Source organism: Triturus cristatus, chromosome 4_1, assembly GCF_964204655.1.
Source record: "Triturus cristatus chromosome 4_1, aTriCri1.1, whole genome shotgun sequence".
Taxonomy (NCBI): domain Eukaryota; kingdom Metazoa; phylum Chordata; class Amphibia; order Caudata; family Salamandridae; genus Triturus; species Triturus cristatus.
In genome coordinates, this window is record NC_140585.1 from 948904819 (window position 1) to 948932748 (window position 27930).

Consider the following 27930-nt stretch of genomic DNA (forward strand, 5'->3'; position numbering starts at 1 on the left):
GGATTTTAGGGACAGATTTCTATATTGGCATGTGGAGTATTATCCCTTGCCATGGCGGAGTACTTTACAATCACCATGCTGAGGGTACTCCACGCGCCACATTTAGATATGCCCCTCGGGGCAGCAGACATATCCAACATTTACAGGAACCACTGTCGGTGTGGTTCCTAGAAAGGTATTGAAAGTTTTATGGATGGCTCCATCAACATGACAGAGCTGTATGTCCAACTTTCAAGGATTTTTTTAATTTTGAAAAATAAAACTCCACAACAGGATTATGTATTTGATAAAAAAAAAACAAATCGCCTCCTCAAAATTTCCCCCTCCCCATGAGTGATCTCAAATGGAGAGGGGGCATCTTGAGGCTTTCACTGACCCTCACCGTCAGGGTTTTCCTGACGATGGCAGGCAGAGAAAAACAATCTCTAGGTCTGCCCATTTAAATTAGGTGGGTGGACATACAGGTCAATCGCCCACGGCCCTTACTCCATTGTGCCGCCGAAGGGGTTTAACCACGGCAGAGACGGAGCAGTCTCACCCATTCTTACACCAAAGGTCTACCCGCATTTAAATCACCAAGACAAACTATTATGTTGGAAATGGTCCTCGGTTACTGTTGCGAAATAGTACCCTTTCGGCCAACATATAAATTCGGTTCTTAGGGGCCTATTAGGATGGCGGGCGGACGAAACCGTAGCGGTGCTGGGACCGGCCGCCAGTGGTGCAGCAGTCCTGCACCGGCAATTAGGATGCCACCGCCACCACGGCGGTGGCATTCTCTATTCCACTCATTTGGCAGGCAGTGCTCACAGCACCGCCCGCCACAATGCTGGGAATGCGCGTTTTGCATCGTCATGCACGAGGTGACAGGCACCGCGCGGTGCCTGTCACCTTGTCTGTGACAATGTAGGGGAGTACCATGTGTACCCCCCAGCCCCCCAATACCCTGGGGGCCCGCAAAGGGGCCCTGTATGCAAAATCCGAATGGCTTTCCATGGCGGGGTCTCCACCATGGAAAGCTCTGCACCGCTGCCCATGCTAATATGGATGGCAGGGTCTAGCAGACACCACCACCATATGCAGCCCCTTTTCCGCCCAGTCGACTGGTCGACCGGTGGAAAACCAGCGGACGGTCTTTCCGTCCGCCGGGGTCCCCCCGCCATACTAATATGGCGGGGGGAAATGGGTTGCGGGTGGGGTATGATGTAGGGCGGATCGCCTTGCAGGAGGTGGCGATCCACCCTACATCATAATAGACCCCTTAGCCTCTAAACTATGCAGAGCATTTAAACAATGACAGACATGAAGCACTCTACTTCGCACCCTTAATCAGAGTTGTCTTCATGAATGGTAATCATGACCTGAATATTCTATTATCAGGGATCAATGTTACAAGAACCTTGCAGGCAGCAGTTGCATATTACCCCCATTTAGCCACACATTGCGCCTCCTTGCTCAGGAGTGGTATTTATTCCTGGTGCCAGCTTGCCTGTAGGTTTGGAAGTCCCAAAATACTGTTTAAAATTTTTAAAACTCTTCCAACAATGATTTTAGAGAGTTCGCTTTATGGTGCTGCATAACACTATTATGAAGCGAAGGAAAATCATTTATTTGCTCAATCCATTTAAAAAAAAAAAAAATCAAATAAGCTGCAGATTGGAGCCAAAACATCCCACCAATAAAACATGTTTGCTTCTCAGACACATATAGGTGTGATAGATCTTTAAAAAATGTTCACATCTAACTAAAAAAAAACTCATTAAGTTAGTCACTTTTAGTTACAAAAACGTGTGACAATTAAAGTTATGGTTACAAAACAAAACCAAAAACCGAAGGACATTTTCCACTTATGTTAGGTGAGCAAAACTATTACAACGCCGCCATCCAAACCATCTTATACAATAAATGCAATCCTTGTGAACTCACAAATTCATAACAATAAATAACTTGAATTAACACAACATCATTAAAAACCGCGCATAATCAAACTACGATATGATACTGTATCCAAAGTGACGTCACTGATAATGCTGGTGTTAAAGCAAGATGCAATGTCACCAGTGTAGTAATCAATGTAATTTCTGGTATTAACCATCATACCATTGTGTGAGGTCAGCAGCAATAATTTTTTTTTAGTTTTTTTCATATTTTATTTTTTGTTTAGTAACCATAATTTCTAGTTAACTGTGGTATTTTAAGGGATTTCTGAATTTATTTTTAAACACACCTTATTGACTTCTGAGCAAAATATACCACAAACGAATTAACAAAAGAAAGAGAATACATAATGAATATCTATGTAATTTATATGGTTCAATATTACATCTAAGTGTTCTGGTTAAACTGGAAACCAGGAGGCACTGTGGTTTGTACATGTAATCAGAATGGCAATATGACAATACAGAACCTAATTGCACATGGCACCTTGAATGTATTTCTATATTACACGTTAAATGTAACTGTAGCTGGAGCATTTACTGCATAATTATAGATTCACCTAATTTGCCACAATTTTAAAAGTATGAACATTTCAAACAAAATGTTTATACTGCAAATGTGTGAGAATATTTTTACACCAGAATGTACTGGACAATTTTCTGCATAACTTAGATTACTTTGCTGCATAACTTGGTCCGTCATACCACATAATTCTAGTAGTGTTGACAGTGGTAAAGCTATGCAGAGTTGTTAGTCCAAGATGTGCTGAGGGTAATGTGCTATTTTTTACCACTGTTGAGTGTTTTTAGGGGCTATGACTCAAGATGGGTTACTCCGTCACAATCGTGACGTATATCCCATCCCCGAATTACAATTTCATTATATCCTATTGAACTTATAATACGGCGGAAGTTTGTGATGCGGTAACCCATCCACTAAGATCATAAGCAGGCCCTATATCTCCAGCGGGTCATGATGTCCATCTCCTTGCTCAACAATGATAGTAAACCACACATTACACTTTGCACAACTGCGTGTAAGATTAATGACATTTTGTTTTCTTATGTGTAGTAGTTATAAAATAAGGACTTTAAACAGAACCAGGGTGGGTTAAATCTATTCACTGAGATAAAATGGCACATAAAAGCTTTGTGACTATTAACAGTGTTGGGATCTCTGTCAAGTCATTGTAACTTGCATTCTGTGAAAGAATAAGCTTTATTGTTTCATGCCAACTATGCTGTACTATGTTGTACAATGGTAATAACATGGAAGTTTGACTTTCCCACAGCAGTAATATATTTGTGAAAGAGTTTTAGTATATTTGCTCTAAAGGACATGTTATTGGCCCACGTTTAACAAATACCGTTTTCGGAACGACTCAGATAGAGGTGTTAAACCAAAAGTTATTAGCAAGATGATTTTTTATGGGCAAAACCACATCTATAGAGGCGCTATCTCATCCCCAGCAACATATCGGATACGTAAGGAGCATCATGTAGAATATATTCCGAAAATGGTGCCAACAGGTTGGGGATGATATAATAAACCACAACTGAATTCTGAATAAAGAAATGTCAATATAACACCAAGAAGGCTGTATTATACCGAATTACATGTTAACCGTCATACAGCTTGTTCCACGTTTATTTTTGGCAATTAGTAAAATACAAAATACGGGACAATATTTTTCCTAAGGTAGGGCTATGCTATATACATCTGTTTCTGTCAGTGTTATGAAACACATTTGTCTGTAAAACTGGAACTCTTTCTATAATGATAAAGCTGAGCTTTCATTTTGTAAATGGAGTGTCCGGCTAATAGACCTAGGGCCCAATTCACAAAATGTCTTTGATTAGTACGTGCAGTAGTATACTATTTCATGTACTCAAGTGCAATTCACATATGTACGGGTGGAGATCTCGGCCTACATTGGTCCTATGACCTTCCAGGCAGGAGTCCAACTACGTACACATGGGTATAACTTTCTGGTATACATGCGCGAGTGTCAATAGTATTTGGAAAATGTTGAAAATCTGCTACAAAGTGGGAAATGGAAAGGGGAAATTAAGGGTATGCAAATACAAAGCACACCTACAAAATGGAAAGCCATTTGCAATTCACAAAAAGTTACACCAGCATCTACTCCTGTACTACTAAATCCCAAAAAAGCTCAGATTTATTACAACCAAGCTTGGGAGTAGCACATCTCACACAAAGCAACTTGAATGCACTGCAAGGGAATCACATGCAAATCAGTCAACATAGGAAATAACACAATACCTAAAAACAAATAAAACAATCAGTAACGAAAAAACTATCAAATAACTTTAGACACCGCAGGCACCCATATAAATCACATTGTTGAAATGTTAAAAGCGTGCCCAAAAGAAAAAACACATCAAAAAAACATTTTCGATGGTCATACAATTTAAACATTACAGACAACTATACGAGTCACATTGTAAAGAGAGAAAACATTTAATCAATATACTAAAAAATAAAAGTGCTGAACATTGTCATATAACCACGTAAATTGTAGACACCTGTACAAATCACATTATTGAAGTGTGAACTTCACAGATGCACATTCATAGAAAATTCAAATATGTAAAAAAAAATTAAGCAGTATAATACGCAAGACTTATCTTACATCTAACTCTACTCTGCACACAGACTCATCATAACTGGTTCTATGTCCAAACAAACACACACACAATGACACTCAACAGAACTGTAGCTGGTGTCATTCCACAATATCTGGTATTACAAGGGGAAAGCCCTGTCTCCCATTTATCTGCTTCCAGTAGAAATGTTTGTATGGGTCTTATTTTCCTCAGATGATGCCTATTTACATATTGCGGTGAATTACTTGTGATAAATAGTTCAGGCAGAGATTTCTGCCTACACTATGTAGAACTGGGTTTGGCTGGTTTGCATCTAAAATACACAGGTAAAAGGTACAATTAGTAAATTAATGGTCTTATTTTGTGTTGTACATGCCTGCACCCTCTGCGGAAAGGGAAGCAGACCATTAATCCTATTAGGTGTAAATCCCCACTCGGAGTTCATGAATTGCATCTAGGTGGATATCTACATCAAGCCATAACCGTAAATGGGCATGCTGGAAGACTTCCATCCAAGTGTAGACGTAAGCTATTGGCTTGGAAATCTTGGCCTCTAGATTTACCTTTATGAACTCGACCCTAACTATCATGTGAGAAGCGAAATAGGTTGACTTTATACCACTTACTAGAAAAAACACCTACTTACTAAGTAATTTCTGCAAATTATGAAAAATAGTTTGTGGATAGGGTGTACGAATATATCCTCTCTCTGTTTAAAGGGAAAAGTTTAAAAAAAAGAAAACAATCTGTTTAGAAGATGGCAAGGGGCTAGGTACTTGGAGGTAATGTATTGATCCATGTCTTGTCTACAAAAAAGCAACTTCGAATATAGTGTAGAAATGCGATACTGACTTGTGGCTTAAGATAGGTTATAGTCGGATAAAGCTGCGCAATAATTTACCAAGCGCATATTTGGGAAGGTCAGGAATGAACAATTTAGACTGCCATGGATAATTATTCATCAACCTCAGCAAAAAGTCGCTAATAATGAGTAAATACAACCGTGTGAAATGTAGGAAAGAAAGATTGTAGCTCTTTTAATTTTACCACTTCAATAGTTGTGTTCCGAATTAGTTTACACAATAAACCAGAGTGACAGCCTGATGCACAATTAACATTCCATCTTGACTCTATATTCATAAACCAATACCAACAAGGCTATAAAAGGCCGCCCCAGGTGGTGAGGATAACAACAAGAACATATATAGTGCTTCATGCTGCACTTCCTATAGCTCATTATGAGTTGGCTCTTAATTCTGATGGGGTTGGTAAGGGGGTTACCAGCACCACTTGAAATATGTCTCCCAAGGTAGCTCCACAGGACTGGAGATATCTGGAGGTGTATTTTTGCGGTCAGTTCCAGGGGGGAAAGAAAAATAACCAGGAGCATCAGGACAAAAATTACTTTAATTCCTCTTTTCTTAGGTGCCACATGGTGTCCCAAATGTAATGTCCAACTCACCAGAAATACTGATGCCACCACTATTAACTCAAAGGGGAAATACCAGGTACAGCTAGAGGATGCTCACAGTGAGGCCATAAATACTGTAAATAACAGGTGTTACTTTTACACAATGTAATATTATACGAAAAGTGAAATGCAAATCCTTTTTAAAATAGTTTGGGTGTGGAAAGTCATAGGGTATACACGGCTACAATTAGATAATATATGCCAATTAATGACAAATTCCTTCAACTTTTTGGATCGGTTTCCAGATGTCCTAAAGGAAATAAAATCTTTAATGGTGCCATCAGTCTCGGCTAGCTATCACCAAATAAAATCATAATTTTATATGATGTTGCACGGTGTGGATAGTGTACGTGTACAATGCACCGGTTAAAGTATTTTTGATTAAAATTTACTGTATGAACTCAAACCCTAAAATAGAAGTTCTGAGAAACTCCATCCTTGGCTCACTGCTCCACAGCTGACTCAAGGAGGTGCGGTGGGTTGAAACTCTTAACTACGCAATGCAACAAGTAGCACTCAATAAAACACAATCCAGTCAGTGCCTCTGATTTAACAAAGAAAATGTATTTTAATACATTACACAACTAAATATTATGCACAATATTACATGCTTTTCCAACATTGCAGGTGGGAAAACAGACTGGAACCCTTCTAAAATGGGCTTCATTCAAAGCAGAACCAGGGTGCATACTACGTACCCTAAAGAATGGTCACAGTGGACATCTAACGCCTTCATTGTGGTCTGTTCCAATGACCTCTGAGGCACCATGTGAGAATGTACGCAACTGCAAGCTGGAACCTTTAAAACAGTAATACACCCATCTATGCCCATAACAAAATTACATAAGGTTATTTACTATTTTAAAAGGCTGTTAGACCTTTGGTGCAATTTTTCCCCCATTGTTTTGCCTTCAACCCTCTGGTTTTGTTGACTTTGTTTTCGCTGGCTTTAGGACTTGGTGCACTTTCCCAGTGCTAACCAGTGCTAAAGGGCGTGTTCTCTTTCCTTACAACATTGTAAAATTGGCTAATACCCAATTGGTATATTTGATTTACTTGTAAGTCCATAGTAAAGTGGCTGCACATGTGCCCAGGTCCTATGAATTGAATGCTACCAGTGGACCTGCAGCATCGATTGTGCCACCCACTTATGTAGCACTTTAAACAAGCCCCAGGACAGCCACTTCAGCTTGCGTGTGCAGTTTTAAACTGCCATTTTGACCTGTCAAAACCAATCTTTTGCCAGGCTCAAATCCTCCTTTTCCCTTTTTAATGCATACATGTCACTCCTTGATTGGGCCCTGGACAACCCAGTGGGCAGGGTGCAGTGTACTTAAAAGGCTGAACATACATTTTTAATTTTTATATGCCATGGTAGTGAAAAAATCTTAAATTTGCTTTTTACTACTACAAGGCTGGCCCCTCCTACAGGATAACATTGGAGTTACCTTATTACATTTAATAAGTGATCATTTCCAAATGGGAGCAGGTAACAAGTTCATGCTTGGTGTTTAGGAATTATAATGAAAAATCCTCTAATGCTGAAGTCGGATTTTAAATTACAGCTCTGAAATGCCACTTTTAGAAGGTTGTATTACAACAGATTACCCAGACTGACAATCATTTACTCAACACATTTCTGAAAGCTCATGTAATTTAATTAACTTAAGCTTATCTTTCGATTTAAAGTGTTATAGTATTTTGAAAAATTCAACAACCAGATAAAAAATATCCTTCTGACAACATTTGAATAAGTAAGACCCATTAAAAACTTAAACTTCAATTTGAAACACAAACTGAGGGTTGTCTCAGCACACCCTTTGAGTAGGCCTCCAATGTCCCTTGAAGGATTGTCTATGTTTGGTTGTCTCTTTAGCAAAAGACTCTCAGAGCAGGTTCACGCGTTTCAAAGTGAAAGAGAATAAGTCAGTCAACGGTCCTGAGGAGAACTCAATGGAAAAAGGAGTTTTACGTTTTTTTACCAACACAAAGAGACTAATAGAAACTCCAGCACTATAAAATTAAAATACTGGCTCATTACTAATTAGTTTTTCTTGTTTGTTTTGTTGTATGCATTCAGTCTAGAATTATTTTCCTTTGAGTGATTTAGAAAAAGTATGTATTTCAGATGGGACTGAAAAACTGTGTCTTACATTCAAATGTGGTCAGACGGATATGTTTAATGGGTTTGTTTAATGTCTCAAAATACATAACAATTTAAATCAAAAGATAACATTAAGTTAATTAAATTACTTAATCTTTCACAAAAAGTTGTGTTGATTAAATGATTGCAAGTCTGGGTATTTTGTTGTAATACATACACAAGTGGCCCAACCCAGCTGATTAAAAGGTCCAACCTCTTTGTACATGAACTTTTAGAAAGCTGCCTTCCTGGACTGCCGAACTGCTGCCCTCCTGCCTGAGTCAGTTTAGACCTGCACCTGAACCCAGGACTCTCAGAATGACTACAAGGGAGAGTCAGCTGGCCTCCGGATTAAAGCCACAAGAACATAACGGGCTCACAACGACCTGCGCCAGCACCCATATCCAGCTGGTGCACGCCCCGGATCCCATGTGGTGCCCCCTCAAGTCCTGGACCCCTGGTGTGGCCTTAAAGAGGCTGAATTAAACGTTTTTGGGCTCTTTGTGACCATGCGCAGGCGGAAATCCTGTCACTCGCACAGCCCACCTAGGTGAAGTTCCGTCATCCCAACCTTTCGTGCTATAGCACGGAGCACCAACGCGAAGTTCCGTCCCGCCCGCTTTAGACGACAGCAGGATCTGAACGTTACAGCGACGAGCGTCCATGACACCAGGCATCCTCTTTGCTCTACATCAGCGACCATCCATGATGCTTTTCTTCTTCTTGCAGCCCCTTCCACCATTGACTGGACTCTCTGCGCTGGACTGAGCAGGTAACTTTTCAGCCAGACTACCTGGTCCTTGTATCTGTCCGATTCTCCAAAACAGTCGGCCTGAATTTGGGAATTTCTCCCGGTCTTGCATGACTAGATAGTTGCGAGTGGTGCTTTGGCCTTTTTGGTGCTATTTTACACCTAAATATTTAAAATAGCATATCTCCTGTTCTACCGATCCGATCTTTGTCATTTTGGCCTTGATTTATATACAACATTTTACTTTGTTTTTTTAAAGTGGTGTGGGATTTTTCTTGTGTTGTGTTTTCACTTTATTACTGTTTGAGGTGCTGCATAAGTACTCTCAGTTAAATATGACTACTCTGAGCCAAGCTGCCAAAGGGTTGAGCACAGGTTAATATGGGTTCGTTGCAGGAGTCTCATCCAGTCAAGGATTGTGGTTGCTGCTTGAGGGTTTCATCCCCCCTTCAACCAGTCACCCAATTTCTCACAAAGGCTTTGCCAGAGAGATTCATTCACAATCATAACATCAAGCATAGAGTCGTCTGCAATGGATACTACATCAGCAATCTGAAGCCTATCAACATTACCAAGTCATATTAAACAATTTGCCTTTCAGAAACCAATCCCACTGGCCTTGACATAGATTTTACATAAATAACAAGTCATGCAGCATTTAACACTACTATTTCTTTCATTATCCTGATCGGCTAGCACCACTTTTGATCACCACAACTTATGGGGTTAGCTTATTGAGGACCTTCCAACTGGGTCCAGAACGTTAACGTTGTGTTTTTCATGGCTTTCTTCTGAGGGGCGTAGGGGACAAACAACTGCTTCTGTAGTGGACCAAGGCTGTTTTCGTTTTCTTTCATTAATGCTATCAAGGCCAATGATTTCTATACCACTTCACAGGGTTAATGAGCACCCCTCACTCAAGCGTAATTTTTCTCCTATGGGTGTTTGTTGCTGCTTCTTCTTCAGGCATGTGACAGGGAAGAATCTGGGAACAAGAGTTCGCTTCCCTAGCCCCTACAGCTAATGCTGGCTCCTTACCTCCACCTGAAAGTATTTTTACAAGTCGCAAATTCGCCCTCTCGTTTATCATGCTCTGCCCACCTATTCACAATGTTTTTTTACGAAATGTGGGGAATGGGAGGAGATGGGCAGTGATTGTCACTCCAGGGGACCCCCACTGAAGAGCTTCCCTATCAAGGCACGAGGGATCCCTGAGGATTAGGGAGTAATTTCTACTACAACAATCCAGGAGTCCTCAGACACCTGGCAGAGATGCATCAGTTAAGGTAATCATTCCTCTGGACTTGTAAAATTGTTAGGATTCTGAGTCTTTGTTGTTACTTAAAAAGGAAGGTGGTGTTTTCTGTGGCTAGAGAGGCACCCACCCAGCCTGGAAGTGCCACCGCATTCTTCCATTCCTTTATATTACTAGCAATAACCAGCCAATTGACAGTCCTACTCCAGTCCTGCCTCCTGGGAAGTTGGAAAAATGGCAGTCATGGAGAATCCAACCCTTCCTCTTCCCTTCATAAGGAGATGTTTCGTCTTTCTGGAATTGGCCTATTGTGTCCTAGTGCCTTTAATTTTCTTAGCCCATGCAGGAGAATAATTAGCTAACACCTCAAAGCACCTCAAAATACAAATCTCAACAGGGGCTGACTCACAGGAATACGCCAAATTATAAAGCATGTTATGCAATCCAAATATGTTAAACTAATCTCATAGTTGGAATCAGAATCTGCCTACTAATCTGCACATAACACAGCTAAGCTGATCTCTGAACTACATGCCAGTCTGGAAGTGCTGTTTAATCATAATTTACTATACAAGGTTTACAGCGAAACATTACAAATCATACACCATATCAGTATATACCTTACCACAAGGAATTGTGCAGTTCCTACAAGACTCCAATTAAGTCGTATTAGTTTAGGCTGGACATTGTCTGCCAGAATGATACCTTTGCACAGATGAGTCAGAGAATAGTTGTCCTCACACAGCCAGCACATTCCTGTGTGCATATGCATCCTGCCCAGTTATTTACCCAATCTCACCACATCAGTAGACCTTATTTTGAAAGGTGGATAGTGAAAGTAAGAGCTCAAACCTTTTTACTAACAACATTATGGTAGGTGACACTCCTATAGAGAGTGCCACACCACAATAAAGGTTAAAAAAACAGAGGTCCAAAAGTAAAAATGCAGGGGTTTTCATAGGTTAGAGCCCAAGTTTCAAAATCATGCATGACACACCTGGCAACGATTAGATGCAGATCATATAAAATTATCTGATTGACTAACATTTCAAAGTACAATATACACGGAGGACATCAAATACCACAGAATTTACAGGTGTTCCTAGGTAAGGTTTAAGGTGTCCCTCAAAAATAGGATGAGAGCCCAATCAAGGTCATACAGCAAAAGTTGGCATACAGACCGTCCCTTTGCAATTTTATAACAGTGTACTTTTCCCTTGAAACTGACCACCAATATTCTGGATTTTTGTAAAGAACGCACATTCATGAGTCTTGATCTAGGAAAAGGAGAGTAATGGCCTTGCACACGAAAATAGGTGCCTTTACTAGACCAATGTGTGCTTTACATAGTCCCAAAGGTTTTGTGTTAACTGTTGTATGCAAGCAGGTTTAATCACCAGTCCTATAATGTACAAGTAAGGAACCAACAATCTCTGGTTTTATTGATTTTAATTGTAAACATGATTCAAGTTTTTAGTTCAGAAACAAGAAAATTTGATTTTCTATAGCTCATCCAGCTATAGCTGTGGTTCTATTGGGTTATGCGATAGAGAGATAGAGACCAGCTCTAGTAAACTGGTCTCTACTATGCTTCTGTGTAATGATTCTGCTGGTGAAATGGGCATGTAAGAACCAGTAGATGTATTAATTACGGCTCAGCTGCTAGGCCCTCATTGCATTGCCAGATGGCACAATGTTCTTGGTGGCCCCATGTATGAGGTGTAATCTAAGTCACAACCTTGGATGGTTTTTTGACCATTGTAAAAGCCAGGAAGGAGTGCCTCAATCCACATTCAGAAAAATGCATAGGAACACTAAATTATGTGTGACCGGTGATGCACTACAAATTGTTGTCTGTTGGTGGTGCACACAAAATTTAGCAAGTTAGGGAAATTTGAGCTACGGAATTCCATAATGCCAGAGTGGTGTAGTTTATATATGGTATGTATTTATGGTACTTCTATCTCCCAAGCTAGCTGTGCAGCAATTGAACACTAGTAATTTATAAGGTATATTATTTTAAAACTATCAAACTATTGAAAGCCCACACTAGGAAATTTTGGGCAGAAACATCAAAGTACTGAAATTAAACAATAACAATCAATCAAGGACGAGATGGTATGCCCAAACAGAATCTGGGCATGCCAGTTTTAAACTACCATTTTCACTTGTCAAAATAAACAGTTTGCCAAGCCCTAACCTTCCTTTTTACTACAAATAAGTCACCCGTAGGGTAGGCTCTGGACAGCCCAGAGGGCAGGGTGCAATGTATTTAAAATGTAGGACATATACTTATGTTTTACATGTCCTGGTAGTGAAAAACTTTTAAATTAATTTGTCACTACTGCAAAGCTGATCTCGCCCATAGGATAACATTGGAGTTACCTTATTACATTTAATAAGTTGTAATTTCCAAATGAGAGTAGGTATCCAGTTCATGTTTGGGGTCTTTGGAACTGTAATGAAAAATACGAACTTATGTTGAAGTTGATTTTAAATAACAATTTTAAAAATGCCACTTCTAGATCGTTGTCATTTTCCTGCCTCAGACATTAGCACCTGTAACTAGGTCACATGACTGAGTGTAGCTGACAGCTGAGTTTTGTGTATTCCTCCTACACAGCAACCCACACTAGGGAGCTTAGTTTTGCCTGGATGGGGCATCACTGGCAGGATGGGAGAGAGGAGCGGGGAACAGCCACACATACATGAATGGGCTGTGTCCTGCCCCCACACAATGGGCTGCATAGCCTCTGTAGCTAATCTGGAGCCAGGAAAAGGAAGACATGATACTTAGAGACTCCAAAGAGAGACCTCTAGAAGCTTCTGCTCCACTTCAAAGGCACAACTGAGTATAAATACTGGACCTCAGATACCAACTCTTCAGTACACTTCTAGACTTGTGGATACTCTAACAGGAAGAAGCATTGTTGTTATCCTTAAGGATTGCCACTCTGCTAGACTGCTGTCCTGCCGGACTGCTGCCTTGCTGTGCTGGCCTGCTGCCCTCTTGCCTGCGTGAGAAGGACCGGACCTGCATCTCTTGAAGGAGAGTGACTCCATGGGCTAGTTGGCTTACCTGCTGATGTGAAGCCTCAGGGACACAACAGGCTTCCAACAACCTTGTGCATGGACTCTGCCAGCTGTGAGCCTATCCTGCTAAATGGTGCCAACCAAGCCCCTTCAGTTAGGTGGAGATCTCCTTGTGGATGGAGTTCATCATTTCTGTGCAGAGATCTCTGCCTAGATTTAAACTTACAAGTCTCCAATATGCAACCACAAATTTACTAAAAGTAACCTTCTGGTTGTTTCTGGAGATTTCTGCCATAGGGGGTGGTGGTCTCCATATAGAAAGTAATAGGGCACATTTTAATTTAATTTGATGGTTAGTAAAAGGAAATACTTTATATATAAAAACATTTGAAAAAAAGTACTCAAGCCTTTAAAATATTTAAAAATAAATGGATACATGTTATATTATTTTATATTTATTCCTACATGCTGTTAGTGTTATTTACTGTCTTCATTGTTTTTTATGGGGTGTGGGGCCAGGCCAGTGGCTGGCCATGTGTGAACAGTAGTCCAAGCCAACTGATCAAGCTGCAACAATCAAGCCAGGGCCTGCACCACCTCTCATTTTACTGAACCAGCTATGCATGGTCTTTGGCTGTGCATGGCAGGTCTAAACACAGGGCTTGGACACACTCCTATGTCCAGTGCTTACTGCAACAGTCTTTGGTGATGTATCGTCACACTGTTAAGTTACTTTTTTCCCTCATTTTTAGAATTTGGCAACAAAAAACGTGATTTTCCAAGAATATGCACATTTTATTTGGGCCAGCCAACAGTTTAGAGTTTGCAAACCCAACAACAATTTTTTTTCAGGAATAGGCTCACGGCATGACTTACTCTAATAGCCTCTGCAACAAAAAAAAACAACAGTTTTTTGCCAGCTGAACAGATACCGAATTTCATAGACCCAAGTTGTTTCCAGAGGCCCCCATTAGATGATTGTAGGACGTGGTCTATTGTGTGCTTAATTTCGAAATCATTGACCAAGACTGTTGGTCAACTAATGGTAACAATATGTACAAGACTGGATTATAAAGTCTTTAAGCCCGCTAAGAAACCTGGCATAATGCAAATATTGCACAAACTGCTGAACCAATTTGTAGCGTCCCAAAAAGGTAGTCTGAGATTCATGCTATGTTTGATGTAATTCTAGTCAGTGTTTTTGTTGTAGTGGAAACCCCTGGAATTTGCAACTAAAAACACAATACAATGTTGACCCCCAACCCTTTAATTCCACCCCTCCCCCTCGATGCTACAAATAAACCTTGACATGCCCACAGTTTGCCTATTGTGCTATTAGTCTGCTGAGTTTTGTGCAGATTTGTCTAAAGAGGACAGTGTTACAAGGAAACTAAATAATGCTTTGTCAGACGAAATTTATATTTACATACAGATTTTCTCATGCACTCTGAAAACAGGTCATGTTGATCATCTTTCTCTGTTTACAGTTAACACTTTTCAGCTTCTCTTGTAAGGCCCCAAACCTTGCACCAGCCAACTGCTTTGCAGTGAGAGTTTTAGACCCACTCCTTTGACTGTCTGAGCTTGCACCAGCATATATTACCACCTATCAAATGTGCACCTGCCTATGCCCTGGCTACAAGGACAGATGCTACCTGCTTGGCTAAAAAACCCAAAACATACCACTTCGATTATACTTACTAAAGAAAGGTTAGCTTTTATATTTATATGTATGAATATTATATTTCATTTTTGCTTTAACTCCAAAAGTTGGGTTTAAGGAAAACACTGTGGATAATAGGCCACAACAGACCTAAACACAGCTGCACAAAATCTGTTTGACTATAAAAAATAAATGCTTTTCTGTAAACATGCAGGATTGCTGCATTGGCAGTAGTTTAACTTTAATTGATCTAGTCAAATCTCTATTGACTACAAAGAAAGGCTCTGCAGTTGATAAATGGAGCACCAAAAGCAATTCTCACAACCGCACAATCTAATTTAACAGTGTTATATGTACTGTCACATACCCACGAGTGATTAAAGACGTCAAAAACACGTTAAGTGAGCTAAACACATTAATGTAAGATTATGTGCAAAATCACAAATACAGTAACTTTTATTCTGAGGGGGGATTAACATATTCTAATATTTGTTTTTAAGGTTGCACATGATTTCTGGACCCATTGGAGTACTGTAATGGACGTTCACCATCAATGGACTTCTGATATTTATTGTTTACACAAATATATGATTTTCTCAAATGTGCACTTTCCTTAGATACATTTATGAGCATAGTAGATCAGTGAACAGTTGATGATAATGCACAGTGGGTAGAAGTCGTTTACTACAAAAAATAAAATGGCAGTTACATTTAGTATATCATCCAAACACCTATGTTTTGGTAATAAAACGAAATCTAAAAACACTAACATTAGCTGGTTTTAACTGGCTGAGCAAACGACAATTTGACCCCTATGCACTATTTATTACATTACCCTTAGGGTATTTTAACTGAAAATTTATTATCGGTCAATTTACCGCTCTATCTGTACCTTATTTTACATAGCGAGGTGCTTTAATTGCATAAAATGCAGAGAACTGTAAAATATGGAACCTCTTCATTGTAAAAATAGGTTTTATAATTACAATGACAGCTTCCAAACTTCTCTGCAGAGCTTTACCACTGTTCAGTGCAACTAGAATTATGCTCCAATGAGGGCCAGATTATGCATCAAAAAATGGAATTTACGAAGCACTTTCAATGGCAGTATTATTCTCATCTATTGAGCTTCAAGCAATGATTTTTGTCACTGCAATTGAAGTGGCGAAAGTGTTTAATCCATAATTAAGAGGTAAATATTGCAAGGACAAAGAATTGCATAAATCCACTGTCCCTCACCATTGCCAATTGTTTCATCAAAATGTTGCTGAAATTAGGTAAATAGAACATAGACATTATACTTCCAATAAGTGGACATTGCTGCTGCACCTTGAAGAGAACAGCTTCAAAAATGTACTCTTTCTAGATTAAGAAATTTATAAAGAAAAATATATTTTTAAAGTGCACGGATACTCAACTGAGTGCCCCGGCGCTGTCTTAAAGGCTATCTGAACAGGCAAACAGTGACATTATTCCTGTTGAAACATCCACGTTTTTAATTTTTTCCTAAAGATTGATGTCTCAGCTGTTGTGTGTAGCTACAAAGGGAGTTTATTCCAGGCAATTGACCCGATAGGAGAAAGAACTTCCTTCAATTCTTGTTCATGAATCTTTGAGATCTTTGACAACCGACCAGTAGAAGATCAAAGACTTCTAGAAAGAACATACTCTTTAATCCTTTCCCCATGATAGCTTACCCCGGTGGCCTGCAGTGCTTTGTGAGCAAGGACCTGTGTTTTAGAAACAATCCTTTTTTTTAAATTGGGAGCCATTGAAGAGCTTTCAAGTGAAAACAAATATTAGACCTTGGGAGAGATTCAAAAGAATTTGAGCAGCCGAATTCTGGACAAACTGCAGTTTATTAAAAAGATAATCTGGAATACCCAAGAATAAAGCATTTCCATAGTCCGATCTGGATGTCATCATAGCCTGAATGACCGTTTTTTAAGCAGGAAAGGAGAGTATAGGAAGGAATTTTAACAGAATGCATAGAGTCCCAAAACAGGTTCCTACTATCAATTGAATTTGTGGTGAAAAAGACAGGGCCCTATCAAATTTGATGCATACATTCTTAACTGTATCCTGTTGAGGGCCAGGGGGTGGGGCGTCATTTGGCCAGAAGGTCTGCCATAACACTGGTGAGATAGAGCCAAAGAATACTGTCTTTTCAGCATTGCGTTTTAATTGATTGTCATCAAATGAAATACAGATGAGAGGCATTCCTCCCCAGTTATCTTTTCTCCCTGTCCGCAGGTAAACAACAGTTGAGATTGTCAGCATAAGAAATATCTTTTGGCTCCTAACTCCTCAGCTAACAAGGCTAGGGGTGTACGACAGACATTAAATTGGGTGGGGCTAAGAGACGAACCCTGGTGCACTTCTGAAGAGAACAGGGGATCCAAACTTCCTGACTTCCAGAGAGGATGAAAGTTCCAAAGGGTGTTTTTTTCCTCTATACTTTTAACTATTAATTAACTTATTTATACATGTATATGTAGGCGTATATAGTTATAGTTAGGACCCTGTTTCCATAGGAAAACCGCAACATTCTATTTTGAATAACTTTGGCGCCGGTCGACGAATCCTCGCGAAATTTTCAAAACTAATGGGGCGCTACGCTCCGCTCCTACCCTGAAAGTCTCGGGGGGGATTCGTCAAGCGGGGGCTGAGATAAAAGGGGGGTCCCAAAACACGTTTTTCCCATGCATTTTTCCATAGGACCTTTAGACACAGCTACAGCCCGAAAGGCTGAACAGAGTTCCTTGAAATTTGGCAGAGAGGTAGTCTACAGGTCAAGGAAGTGCCTTTTGTAGGTTTGGTGTAAATCTGTTCAGTAGATTCTGAGAAAATAGCCTTTAAATCAATATATATATCTGAGCCAGCTTACGGTGCGCTTACGGTAAGCTTACCGTACGCGTACGGTGACGTGCGCGAGCGCGATTCTGATTGGCTGTTAGATCTTAGTAAACATTCGAATCGTTCGAAACCAGGAAGCGGCGGCCGCCATTTTCTCTCTCGCACTCTTAAGGGATGAGGAAAAACAAAGGCAAAAAACATGAAACGGGACTGTTTAGACAGCTCCTTACCACCTAGCCTCGATTAATGGGTCCCCACAGTTCCCCCATGGGCAAAAATCCATTTTTTATTTTTTTCGAAAAATCGCCGATTACGCTTACCGTACGCGTACGGTAAAAAAAATAAAAAAATATATTATCCCCACTCTCCCCAGCCCGTGTGCAAATGGTGCCCGCAGGCCAACATTTGTGCATGGCATATCGGCTTTTGTTAAAAATGTAAAAGCTTACCTTTCACAGCGAAGCGCATAATATGTCCTCCATGCGGTCACGTGAGTTATAGTTGCCTGCACTAACTATAACGGGGGAATTTCATTGGTTTTTTACGAGTGAAATGTCCAGCTAACTATAACATGTGTGAAACCTATGGTTTTTTCAGTGAATATATATATATATATATATATATATATATATATATATATATATATATATATATATATATAGAGTGTATATATGTGTGTGTAGACAGACAACCAGTAGATAGATAGATAGATAGATAGATAGATAGATAGATAGATAGATAGATAGATAATTACAAAAACCAAAGGTTACAGGGACATTATAGTTAGGTTCAGATTTTACACACACAAAACCATAGCAATTCAGCAGTTATAGTTATCTTAGGGCACACGTTATAGTTTCTTGAGATAAGTAGAACTATAACTCCTGCCATGTACAGTTTTCCCATCAATAATTTATTGCAAATTTCAGTGATAATGTCAATGAAGTCATGACTAGTGTAATATGTGGGGCAATTAGCAGTGCATGGTGAGGGCGAGAGTTACACTAAACTTAGTGAACGAGTTATAGTTAAAGTAAAACGTGTTTTATCTATACAGTTTCCCACAGGGATTTTAGACACGACTACAGCCCAAACTGTTGGACTGAATTAGATCAAATTTGGCAGAAAGGCAGATCTTGGTCCAGTAAGAACTCTTTTGGTAATTTGGTGTAAATCTGTTCAATAATTTTGTAGATATTAAAGAGAGAAGATTTATGTATACCCAAGGACGCAGAAAGTCATCGGATCCGACAGATCACAAAATGAAATCAGATTGGCTTCCACTACTTTAACCAGGCAGTGGTGGCAGCCATCTTGGAATTCTGGGGCCAAAAACATTTTTTTTGTTAGTTTAAAAAAAAATATATATTTTTTAGATTTTGCCACAACTCTTCATAGGATCCTAGGATCTCAGCAAAATAAAAAAGCGTGGTTTCCCAAGCTTGTGTTTTTTATGCCCCTCGAGTGGGCCAGGTTCCAGTAGTGATTGGGGGAGGGGGTTAATTCTATAAAACCTTTGAAATCACCCAGATAAAAGTGTTTGGTGTACTAGTTTTGAAAGTTTCAGGATATTCGTCAAATGGCGCCAAAGGTATTAGCAAAACAAAAAATGCTTTTCCTATGGAAACAAGGTCCTAACTAGAACTACCAGTGACTGCAGTAGGGCGGAGGGTGGGTGTGTGTGAGGGTTGTTTTTTTTCTGCCCCCACTGTAACCAACGCTGCCGCACTCCAGCAGATCTTGCTCAACTGGACCCCGCTCACCATAGACGACACCCTCAAGCCCATGAAGAGAATTTACTTCGGAACCCCATCTGATCCCTGTCCGCACCACATCTTCCATAGAACCGCAATTGCAGCCAAGCTAGGCCACACTGATGACTGGAAACACGTCAAGATAAACCCCCTGCTGAAGAAGCTTTCCGCCGGCTCAACAAACCTCAAGAATTTCAGGCTCATCTCATTGCTCTCCTTCCCAGCTAAGGTCATCAAAACAGCCATCAATACCCACCTTGAAAAGTTCATCGAAGCCAACCACGTCCTGGACATCTCCCAATACAGTTCCTGAAGCAACCACAGCACCAAGACTGCACTTATCGCCGCCACCAACGAGATCTGCTTCCTCATCAACAAGGGCGAAACCACAGCCCACATCCTCCTGGACCTCTCAGTGGCCTTCGATATCATCTCCCACCACACCGTAAGCACAAGACTCCATGACGCTGGCATCTGTGACAAAGTCCTGGACTGGACCCGCTCCTTCCTCACCAGGCCAAAGACAGCGGGTCAGACTACCACCGTACTTCTCCGAACCGACAGAGATCACCTGCAGAGTGACCCAGAGCTCATGCCTGAGCCCCACCCTCTTCAACGTCTACATGGTCCCGTACGCAACAACCGTCAGAAACCACAGACTCAACATTGCCTCTTACGTCAATGACAACCAGTTTATCCTCTGCCTCACCAACGAAAACCACAGTCACCAAGAACGGCTTCCATGAAGGGATGAAAGCCGCCACAAACTGGATGAGACAGCTGCCTCAAGTTTAACTCAGACAAGACAGAAGTCCTCATCCTGGGATCCAGTCCCTCCGCTTGGAATAACTCCTGGTGGCCTGCTGCTCTGTAAACACACCCCACACTCACGGACCACGCACGCAACCTCAGCATCATGCTGGACTCTGCGCTCACTATTACCCGCCAGATCAACAATGTCTCCTTGTCATGTTCCAACACGCTCCCTATGCTCCAAAAGACCTTCATATGGATCCCCACGGAATCCAGGAAGACGGTCACCCATGCCCCCATCAGCAGCAGACTCGATTAAGGCAGGGCACTCTATGCCGACGTCACCCAGAAACTCCTCCAGAACATTCAAAACGCTGCAGCCAGACTTGTCCTAAACATCCCACGCGACAGCCACATCAGACAACACCTGCGTGAACTCCACTGGCTCCCAGTCAACAAAAGAATAACCTTCAAGCTCTTCACCCACGCTTACAAAGCAATCCACAATGCCGGACCAGCATACCTGAACCACCGCCTCTCATTCCATGCACCCAACAGACCCATCCTCTCCGCACAACGGTCACTGGAAACCGTCCCACTCATCCGCAGGACCAAAACCAGAGGAAGATCTTTTCCTACCTTGCTGCCAAGACCCGGAACACCATAACCCTCCGCTTCATGCAATCCCCATCACTGTCCCAATTCATGAAGGACCTCAAGACCTGGCTCTTCGAACAAACGAAGCGCACAGACGGATCTGCAGCCCCCCACAGCACCTTGAGACCCATACAGGTGAGTAGCTGCTTTTAGAAACCCCTGGCAGTCACCAGTAGGTAGTTATAGTTAAGTCCGCTTTTGTATAGACGGAGCATTTTTTGTTTGCTAATAACTTCGGCCCTGTTTGACGGACCATCACAAAAATTTCCCGCAAAAAGTTCATCCACCTCAGTTCTTTCCTGGAATGTTTCAGGGCGATCCATCCAGCAGGGGTCAAGACAAAAGGAGTTGGGGGTCATGTAAAATCTCCATGCATTTCTCCATGGAGTCCGTCTCGGGTGAGTTCAATCCGCACCCCTCTAGGCCCCGGATAGCATGGGTGAAGTGTGATGGGGAAGCTGCCAAAAGTCTGGTCCCACCCCCAAACTGCACCCCACTATCACCACAGACCCCCCTCTTCACAGGTGAAAAGGGCCAGGGCTGCTCATGGGAGAATGATGGTAGCAGAAAAGGTGGCTGGGGCCCGGAGCACCTCGCTCAAGCAGCCGCTATGTTGTGCAGCGAGACCACTACAATTATGAAAGTACATAATTCCAGAAACAACTGCATTCCACACCTAGTGTAACAACTCCCTCTCAGTCACTACAAATCACCAGTGCATGTTTACCTTCAACAAGATAATCATAGAATAAGCCGAGAATGGTTTACATTCTACTCACAAGTACGTATTTAGGTCTAGTTGCAGGATTAGGTATAGTAACCCACAGCTCTGAAGCAGGTTTATAGTACACTAAACACTCCGGGATCTATTCTCTAAGGGAAGATTGCATACACCAAATTCTTTACACATATATCCACACCTAAACCTAGGTGCAAATTGAAATCACCATTTCCATTAATATGTTAACACCTAGACATCTGAGTCTCCACCCAAAAAAGAAATCAGTGGGTGGAGACTCTTATAACTGAATTTACAAGTGCTATGCTGTTAGTAGTTACTTTCCACCGGTTTGTGGAGATCTCTGCTGCTGAAAATTCCTATTAACAAAAAAACATTTATTTTTAATTAAAAGTAATGAAGACACATTTATCTAACTCATAGTCTCTTAGGATTACCACAGGGAAACAAACCTGCGATATACTTTAACATACTGATACAGTAAACTTTTATTTTGCATTTAGAAAAAATGTAAAAGTAACTAAAATGTTTATCGTCCCTCCCCCCCAATTCAAACCATTATCTGCGCTGAATACGTCATACATGGATTCAAGTTCTGTATTTTATTTCTGGTTTAAATGTTTTAAAAAAAGATTTACAGTTTGTAATAAAATGCTTGTTATGTACACTAAAAATTACCATTTCATTATGTTTAACTTAAAAAATATTTAATAAATATTTTGAATTAAGTTTCATTTAAAATGTTATTTAATTTAACTTATTTTACAAGTTCGTCTTATTTCCTGCCTCCATTGATTTCTATTGGAGTTTGTTCTACCCTAGGAAATGGCTTTACAAGAGCCTCGAGTAAACATGCTCCATGTAGCTCCTACAGCTTTGTCTTCCCCAGGAAAGTATATGGATTTCAAAAGTGTAGCTATCAATAATGCAACAGGAGCAGTCGTGCAGTTTCCATTTCAACCCAACTAGTAGCTGTAATTACTGCAAAGCTAGGAGATGGGGAGCCAATTTCCTTAAATGCATTTGGGCCCGTAGAGCCCGTTCTATGCCAATTTGGATCATGTTGCTTATTTTTATAGCCATACGACTACCTGTGCATGGAATTCACAAAGGATATCAAACCAAGATACTCATACCCTCTCACCAACCTAACAACCTTTGCAAACTATATACCGGACAAAGTAACTCCTCACTGCAAAGCATGACAAACGCAAAGAAATGTACAGGAAAAAACATACTTTGTTTAGCTTTGAAGAACAGAAATAAACATTACATAAAAATGGAATGGAAAAACAGATGACATTTAAAATGACATCACTGATGACGTCACAAGTGTACATTGGGAGAAGGTGGCCTGATATATGATGTCCACTAGTTCTAGTGCGCACCTTGTATCAGTCCAAACAACCCCTTATGGTGAATGGTTAAAGACAACCTTTATTGAAAGCTATCCTAGTGGTAGCTATGGAGAGCAGCCTTCAGGCTAAGTCTTGAAGGAATGTAAAGCAGCTTGTTTTACCAGTCTATAATCTCTTGAATGATCAAATGAAAGGACAACCACACCAGGTATATATTCAAAATATATGTATTTAAGATAAAACACACCCCTCTAGTCTCTTAATGAGACTGGAGTTCGAAGTACTTGGTTTACAAGACAGCAAGTATCAGTAATAGCACAAATGCACGTTTGGGCCCTAGGGGAGTACCAAACCATATACCAAAAAAGTGGTACAAGAACCACGACTGGGATAGACAAGGCCTAGAGCATCGCTGGGACCCCAAGGAACCACCCACGGTAGTGACACAGGGGACCCACGGGGACTGTATGCAGTGTGTAAACACAACCGCGGGTTCACGTTATCTTCTATGGGCAATTTCGCGGTTGGAAAGTTTAAGATTAGGGACACTTCTAATTGAGTCAGGACTAAACCCTTTTGGACTTAAGAAGTTCTAGGGCTAGCACGCACGGGAGCACCAGAGTACTCTAGTTACCTCACCCAGGGTAGCCGGGTGCATAGGTGTCTTTTTGTGTCGGGTCGCGTCGTCGATTTCAATGGGAGCCTGCAAGGAGCTGCTGCTGCCGTGAAGTGGAGAAGTGTCCAAAGAGATCCAAGCCTGGATCTAGGATGGAAGGAACCTGAAAGCAGAGGGGACAGAGTCTGGGTCACTAGCCAGTGACCAAGGGCAGGATGGACCAATGCCCACAGATGTTGGGTGCTTCAGGTGAGTTGATGGGTGTCTTGACTCTTCAGCCACGAGGTCCAGGAGGCGTCGACGAAGTCCACAAGCCGGATTCGAGCTGTCCCACGAAGTCTGTTGAGTGCTGCGGTGTCGGCGACCAGAAAGGACCCAACAAGCCTTGGCAATGGCAAGTCACTGGAATTCAGAGAAAGGACTGCGGTGCAGACCAGCAACGTCTGAGGGACTCACCCAGCGAGGGTAAGTCAGGGCACGTCTGGAGCAACCAGGAAAGCCCAATTAGAAAAGGAGTTGCCTTGGTGGGGACCTGCTAGCCAACAGGCTAGTGATCGCAAAGGAGCCTCGAGCGGTTGCACTTGAAGCTGGCCCACGTGTCACTTGTGGAGTGGAGGCCAACAATCTTCGGTGCAGGAGGTGCTCAAGGCTGGGGCTACTTGGAGCCCAAAGCACAACTTCAAGGAGGACCAGGAAGATAGTGTTGCTGCAAAAGTTCACCGTGTCCAGGGGTCACGGTTCCACGTCGCCCACGATAGCCACGGGCCTCAGCTTTGCTGGGGACTCAGGGTAGCCTCAGGGGAAGTCTGGAAATCTACCTCTGGTGTTGCAAAGACTTTGGCATCCGGCAGGAGCTTCAGCGATGCAGACCAGTCAGTTGCTTCTTTGGTGCCTGCCAAGCAGGGGAGTCACTCCTTGACCCCAAGGGAGATTTCTTCAGTCTTCTAGTCAGGATAGAACGTCGAAGGTCCAGGATATATGTTGCAGAGTTTCTTCCAGGGTAATCTAAAGTCCTAGGGACTGGATTCCTATACTTATACCAAGTTTAGGGGATGGACTAACTCTAAGGCCCCACCTACGGGTGGGCTTGGAAAGAGGGGTGGTTACACCCATTTCCTTTGTCCAGTTTTGCACCAGAGCAGGTAGCCCCTGCAACAGGTTTGAACTGGGCTATGCACAGGGACACCAAATGTGCCCCCAGTGCAGGACTTCAAAGCACCAGAGAGTGCTCCCGCCCAGCTCCAATACACATTTGCCTGTCTGGGGAGGTGGTTACACCTCCCTTCGACAGGAAACCTATTGTCCAGGCCTCCCCTGCCGGAGTTTCGGTCAGGCATCCATTTTGTGATGCCAGGGCTCAGGAAAGTCCTACCGGGTTTGACCAGTGTGAACATGTCTCTCCCTCTAGAAGGTTAGCATGCTACCCCCGCCGCCAGAACTGGCGGGGGGGGGGGGGGTAGTATTCCAAAGCGTTTGACACCAAACAAGACATGTTTTGATGCAGCCATTCAAAAGTTAGCATTTACCGCAAGGTTATAATCCACTTAAGAGTATATGGTATGGCTGTATCACGGAACAGCCATAAGGAAGTATTTCCGAAAGCTGCAGAGGGGCTCAGTTCATGCTTGGGCACCCTCTAGTACAACACCAAGCACTCTGCCTTCAGGACTGTCAACGCCTGCCATAGGAGTGACTTATAGGTTTATATGTGTCTGTATATATATATATATGTGGATATAGGTAGCCTATACCACTGTAAGGGGTGCAAGCACACCCTTACCCAGGCTGCAGTAGCAGACCTGCGGTGCCATTTTGGAGTGCTTCCCAGGGGTGGCATATACATGCTTCACCCCCTGTTAGGCCTCTGAGGTACCTATGCCCTAGGTACATAGTATACCATATACTAGGGGCTTATAAGACACTCCAGAATCCAATTACACATGTACCTAATGTACATGGAAACCATTTTAGAGAGGAAGCAGCTAGGCTGTGGTCCTGATTAGCAGGGCCACAGCCAGACTAAGGTCGAAAAACAGTGAAACACCAGCACAAAGTGGGGGTACCCATGTGAAGCAGATCCTACTCTCCTACATAGATTTCTGGTTTAGATTTAGTATGTACAGGCAGAAACTGTCAAAAATAGAACGTATAAATTGCTTGATTAAAAGACTCATGAAAAGAAAGAAAATTGAGGATCATTTACTCCTCTAGTGAGTGAAGCACAATAAAGACCAGTGAACTGCATTTTAGGGATGTTTGCCTAACATTTAATGCAACCCACTGTTGAGGGAAGAGCTTTTACTGATGGAGGATTATTACCTTTGAGGTGCAAATGAAGATGTAGCGGAGGGAGAGGATGTAGCAGAACAGCTAGGGCGGTCTCTCTGAAATCTAGGGAACCGGGATTGAGTCTCGGCAATGACGCTCAACATCCTGTGATTCTGGGCAAATCACGTAATCTCCCAATGCCTAACAAAAATGAATGTGTCCTTGTGTAAGCAACTGATGCTCATGTAAAGCGCTTTGAAACCCAATACATTTGGGTCAAGTTCACGTTATATAAAACTCAGAGGAAAAAAAAGATACTTGTCTGATCTGTATATCCTAGGCCTCTCAGTGACCTTCAATCTCTTCAAAGATGACATTTTGTTCAACTAGATTTTGGAGCAGTCTCACGAAGCGCATTATGTTGATACCCTCTCTTACTTAAATGTCTTTATAGTGTAATTTGGGTCCACTCCTCTTCAGAATATGGATGCATTTAATTGAGCTCAGTGAAGTACTAATGGTTTCTTCAATTCTTTACCCCTCCCTGCATTTGATTATCTTTTGTTTAAGAAATTGATGCTGGGTAGAGCACGGCTCTAAAAACCCTAGACTATTTCTTTAAAAAGGCAATTTCTCTTTACTGTGACTCCCTTGCCCCACTATACTAAGTATTGAAGGTTGATTTTCAATAATTAATCCTCTTTGGACTCTCACAAATATGCACGTTAGTAGGATTTGTCATAGATTTTGATATTCTTTGTACATTTCTGTCATTGCTTGGATTCGGACCAGGATGTAGTCCTTAATGTGATTCTATTATCAAAACTCAATACCGCTTGTATCCCAAATTTGATTTGTAAATAAAGACAGTCTTTAATAGGCATTCCAATCCACAGACATGTTATGATAACATTTGTATAATCTGCTGGGTTGAAGTCACAAACTATCTCTCAAAGACCCATTGATTATTTTAATTTTTGTTTTTGCCACTCATTCAGCATGGATCTATGGTTGTCCCATGGGACTGTCGAATTTTGATCGAAAACATGACATTTGCTCAGTATTGTCCATCACTGAGAATCTGGGTATCAGCTTCTGTTTGTGCCAGAGGCAGATCTGTTTACTGAGGAACCAAATCTGCATGGGTTGACAGGGTGTGAACTTTAGATATTAAGTTAAAAGAAAGCCTAGTTTGCTAGTGGTATCAAAATGTCAGCCTGAAAAACAACAACAGACAAGTACAAAGAAAATTAACAGAACACGGAGTTGTAATGCAATCCTGAACAACTACCAGTGGGTAGACTTATTGCAAGCATTCTTCCAATCACCTTTCGTTTGTTTGGAAGAAAAGGCCTGCCCTGTCCTGATAACCATAGTGTGATATGGTGAATTGCCTGTTATTTCTTTCATGACCCCTCTTATAATGAATGTTCTTTGACATTCTACTGTAGGTAAATCTTCTTAGTATATATCACATATGCAATCAAGAACAAATTTTACTTTGAAAGAAAAAGTCAGAATATGTATTTGAAGGACTCAAAATGAGGTTGTGACAACAGAGTTGAAACCTCATCAGAAAGCTCCGTAAGACCAGTTTATAAATCAGGTAGTTAAAAGTGATACATTGAGTTCATTCCCATGTGATGGTTTCCAGTGTAAGCTTCATCAGCTCTATGTTATTTAAAAGGAAGAACACCAGGCTGCCTTCAGAGTGCCCTTTAGCTGGTGAAATAGAAATACCAGCTCTTGTGGCCTTTGCTTGCTTCAACCACTGATATCTACATAATTCCCTGGAGGGTGGTACTTTTGATGGGGATAATTAAGCTCAGCCTGAGATATGCTCAGTCTGACTTGTGTTTTAAATGTTGTACAATCGAGCTATGCCAATATAGAGGCCCCTATTGAAGATATGAAAAAGGCTTTTCATCAACATCCGACTTTTAGTGTACCATATCTCCTGGCCTCCACCTCAGATGATATTGGAAAATATTAAATGTCCAATTAACCAACAACTCCATGCTTCCTGAAGATTTGTTGCCAAGGTCTCC

General features: G+C 41.5%; 1 protein-coding gene across 1 annotated transcript in view; it reads right to left on the bottom strand.

Annotated features, from left to right (window-relative positions):
- Positions 1–27930, bottom strand: part of LOC146855885 (uncharacterized) — a 295136-nt gene that overhangs the window by 92469 nt on the left and 174737 nt on the right. The window lies entirely within an intron of this gene.